The 4,801-nt window shown below is 39.8% G+C and overlaps 1 protein-coding gene and 1 non-coding gene across 2 annotated transcripts in view; both read left to right on the top strand.

Annotated features, from left to right (window-relative positions):
- The window catches only part of LRRC4C (leucine rich repeat containing 4C), a 166,182-nt gene that overhangs the window by 84,079 nt on the left and 77,302 nt on the right, over window positions 1-4,801 (top strand). The gene's annotated exons all lie outside the window — the stretch shown is intronic.
- LOC111724600 lies at window positions 3,782-3,916 on the top strand. Its single transcript, XR_002772876.1, has one exon. It is a non-coding gene; the product is annotated as a small nucleolar RNA SNORA69 (small nucleolar RNA).

Here is a 4,801-nt window from a genome sequence, read left to right as displayed (position 1 = left end):
AGGCAAGAGAATCGCCTAAGCCCAGGAGTTGGAGGTTGCTGTGAGCTGTGATGCCATAGCACTCTACCCAGGGTGACAGCTTGAGGCTCCGTCTCAAAATAAATAAATAAATAAATAAATAAATAAGAAAGATTTCTCCTCTGCTTAATGGAATCTTTAGACAGAAGGCCTCAAAAACTATAACTTAAATCTCAAATTAATTTGTCTCTTTCATGAAGACCGATAGAAATATTAACACTCCCATCTCTTTCTCAAAACCGTCTTTTACCTCCTTCCATAGGATACTGTATTGTGTAAGTGTGCAATTGCTTTTTTTTTTTGCAATTTTTGGCTGGGGCTGGGTTTGAACCCACCACCTCCCGCATATGGGGCTGGCGCCCTACTCCTTTGAGCCACAGACACCACCCTGTTTGTACAAGTTTGTATACACCTTCGTCTCTGACTAGTAGGCCCTTCCTTCCTCCTAGGCAAAGTTTGATTTTTCCTTATTTTTCCTTCGTGGTATCTTTGAAACCATTTGCCCACCTCTTTCTTTGCAGACTGAATTGTTTCTGTTATTTTCCAGCCCAGCCCTTCCCCTTGATCAAGTACCATAGTGTCTTATCCTGATTATGTGCTTACATTATTCTTTCTCACTATGATAAAGATCCCTTAGGAGCAGAGGACAAAGTGTATGTGTGGCTGAATCTCTGATACCTATCAAAGTACCAGGAACACGGTCAATATTTCTGATAGATGACAAAATGCCCCATTAAAGAAGAGGCCAATGTTTACAATGGGAAGTAAATAGAAAATTCCCAAATTGTGTTTTGATTATGTAATCCTCTCTCCACACACACACAAAAATCATTATTTGAAGTAAATATTTTAGCCTTTATCACAACTTATTACTAAGTAAAATGTACACATGTCCACGTTCCAGTTAAATCCTCTATACTGGGTACTATTTATTTCCTTTGAAATATGGAGTAGAGCCCTCACATTCTCATATCCTCCTTGCTAAGATCTAGTTCATCTTTTTTTTTTTTTTTTTTTTTTTTCCAGGGCTGGGTTTGAACCCACCACCTCTGGCATATAGGGCTGGTGCCCTACCCTTCTGAGCCACAGGCGAGGCCCTAGTTCATCTTTTGATGGACAGAAGGCACGGGCTGTTGTGAATAGCAGCTCCCTTGAGAGAGGCATAAACCCTAGAACAACCTTATGTTTATAAATATATAAGTTTATTTACCAAACCACAAGGGCTTCACTAGTCCCTTAAGCACAAGGAATGTAGCTTACTCATCTTCACGTCTCCTATGCAAATTGCTGGGTTACAGGGGCACAGTCATTTCTCTGAACCCTTAGGGAATCTAACGCACTTGCAAATGTTGAACAACTGGCTCTCAGGAAGGAAATACACACACACACAAGGAAGCCCCAAATTGTAGCACTTGACTGTTTTCTTCTGTAAATATCTTCCTTTGGCTAATTTTGTTTTACCAAATGGAAGTCACTGTATATAAAATTTGGAAGAAATGTGCACAATTGGTTAAAGCATGAGCTTACTCCAAAACGTCATAAAGGGGGTTCTAGAACTCAGAAGACTTCTGGTTTTAAGAAGCTAATATGTACATATAGTGTATATTATGTAACACCCCCTGGGGCAATACTTGTAATAAGACACATTAATATTTATGCAGCAAAATAAATGTATTTTCACATTAAGGGGAATAAAAGCACCACGCACAGGAAAAATAGCGTTCAGTTCTCAGGGCTTTTTTTGCTTTGTTTTGTGTTCTACGTAGAATTGCATGTGGGATATTAGGAACATATTGTCAAAAAAATTTAGTATTTTGACGGAGAAATATTCATCATCTCCAGCACGCCAGTCCAAGCTGTTCTGTGCTAGTCTTGGTCATTGTCTTTGAGCTATTCCGTATGTCTGTAAATTGCAAGTAACTGATTGGCCTGCAAATTCTGTCTCGTCCAGTAGACTTTCATTTGACTTCTCTTCCTCCCAGTGGGAAGATCGGTTTATCTTCATTTAACATTTAGCTTTGCATTTCTTTACTCCATGTAATTTTATAGTGTCTTGACTTTTTCTTTTGAACTAGTATAACATCTGCTTGGCTCCCTCTTATCATGCGAGCAAAATAAAACTCTTGAACTCGTGTTCAGTTCTGTATGTGCATAAAGTCATGATTTAATTTTCTCTGTAATTTTCATACAATGTAGGACAGAAATTAGTCATAGTCCAGAAAGCTTCTGAGGGCAGAACATAGACTGATGTACAACTGTAGCCTGGTAGGGAATCCTCAGTGCCTGGCGGTATTGCCAACCTGCAGAGCCAGGTGACAGTGCTGTGGGCTCCCTTAGAAGTTAATTTCTTTCACTGGGACTGCTTTCCAGAGGTTCCAAGGTTTAGTGCCTCGGACTGCCATATACAGAGAGTTCTGTGGACCTGGATGAAATGCTGTCTTTAAAGTGAAGTCTAATTTTTTTGTGGTTCTAACTGTTCATTTGAGTGTGAACCAAGTGACATAGAAACACTCAATAAATCATTAATTAACCTCAGATGACCAGGAGCTTGGATGAATGCATGGCTACACGCTTAGCTGATGAAGTCCGACCTCATTTGTATCAGCCATGACTAATGGAGTCTTATAATTCTTTAAAAATAAAGTTCTTTTTTTAGGAAAGCAAGGCTGTTTTAATTATCAGAAAATTAGCTCTTGCAAAACTCTGGATTCTCTTTTCCTTTGAAGCCATGATGTCTGGCTTTGTGCAAATTGTATCAGATTGACAATTTCCCACAGCCTGGAAAACAGCTTATGTTCCCTCATCCACACTCCTTATTTCTACCTTCAAATGAATCCATTTGCAAAAATATCAAAGGGGAGGGAGAAAAATAAACATTTCAGCCACATGGAAAGTTCTGTGCAATATATTAAGATTGATCAAGGCTTGGGTGACAAGTTCATGAATACTGACTTTCTTTCTGAAGCTGAAATGATTTCTGGGAGACGGAGTTATTTGATATATGGAGGGCTGCTGCTGCCGTTTTTTTACAAGGAAAGGAACTGCCTAGGGTTTTGTTTGTTTAGCTGTTTGTTAGTAAATATGGGCAGGATCCCTTTCCTTCCATGTTTATGCCTTGCCTATTGTGCTTATAATGAAGATGTCATTCTTTCCAGAGCCAAATCCAGTAATTATATGCATTGTATCTGTTAAGACACAAAATGGCAGCTTGTGAAATGAAAATTTGGCCCTTCCTACATACACACGAACATGCATGCACATCCACATACCAAATTTTAACAATAGCTTCATTCATAATTCTCGTGTGGCCCTCCAAATAACCAGAATTGACACACATATTCAACAGATAAGGGCTCTAAGATTCTAGTTATAATTGCATGCACGACGTTGTTGCAATCAGAGGTACCCACTACTCAGGAACGCTGATCTCCCATATCAAACATTGAGCATGCGTTTAACCTCTCTGAAAAGTTGCAATAGATATTAATTCCATTCTTTGCCTTATAAGATTTGGGGAAGATCAATCCTGGTGGCTCATGTGATAACTAAGTTCCTTTAGCCTTAAGGAGCCCTAAGTCTAAGAGAGACGGTTCTGTCACTATGTAGTACAACAAAATTATTTGGAAATATTCCATAAGAAAGATACAGATAAAACCCTATATAGGCTGTGGAAATAAAAATATTACTTTTGAACATGATAGGGCTTGGCATGGGAGCAACAGAGATTGTGCAAGTGAAAGCTTTTTAGAAAGGAAAAGACATGTAGGCAGGTTGCAATCATAGTGCTTCATTTGGGGGAAGTACTGCATTATCCTGGTTGGGGAAAAAAAGCTGTGCTAATCATTTTTGATTTTGCTTTTATGAGAATAAGATGATGGACAGATTGGCACAGTCAATTCCAAAGAAAAGGGACTCGATGGTCTTGTGATTTCCATCTTTCCTTCAATGACAGCCAAGTGTCCTATCCCTCAGGGTCAACTGTTAACGTATTTGTATCTCATAATATTTTCTTATAATGGAAAACCTACTTAATCAAACAATATTCTTTTTTATTATTATTATTTTTTTTGTAGAGACAGAGTCTCACTTTATCGCCCTCAGTAGAGTGCTGTGGCATCACATAGCTCACAGCAACCTCCAACTCCTGGGCTTAGGCAATCTCTTGCCTCAGTCTTCTGAGTAGCTGGGACCACAGGGGCTTGCCACAACACCCGGCTATTTTTTGTTGCAGTTTGGCTGAGGCCAGTTTTGAACCTGCCACCCTCGGTATATGGGGCCGGTGCCCCACCTGCTGAGCAACAGGCGCCTCAAATCAAACAATATTAATAAAAGAACTTGACTAACTACCTGACTGACTTGTTACCCTAATAGAATGGAACATTAAATGATGGTTTTGATAGGGGTGAGAATGTAGGAAGACTCAAAAATTAAAGGAGCGGGACAAGGTGGCTCATACCTGTAATCCTAGCACTTTTGGAGGCCAAGGCAGGTGGATTGCCCTGAGCTCAGAAGTATGAGACCAGCCTGAGTAAGAGCAAGACCCTGTCTCTACAAATAGCCCGGCATTGTGGTGGGCACCTGTAGTCCCAGCTACTTGGGAGGCTGAGGCAAGAGAATCGCCTAAGCCCAGGAGTTGGAGGGTGCTATGAGCTGTGATGCCATAGCACTCTACCGAGGGCGATAAACTAAGACTCTGTCTCTAAAAACAAACAAACAAAAAAAGTATATGTGTATGTGTCTATATATATGTATATATTTTCTTCATTAATAGTTTAGATTCCCA

This window comes from Otolemur garnettii, unplaced genomic scaffold, assembly GCF_000181295.1.
Source record: "Otolemur garnettii isolate 467f Iridium unplaced genomic scaffold, OtoGar3 scaffold00001, whole genome shotgun sequence".
NCBI classification, from domain to species: Eukaryota; Metazoa; Chordata; class Mammalia; order Primates; family Galagidae; genus Otolemur; species Otolemur garnettii.
The sequence above is the reverse complement of the archived record's forward strand: the minus strand, read 5'-3'. Positions and strand labels throughout refer to the sequence as shown.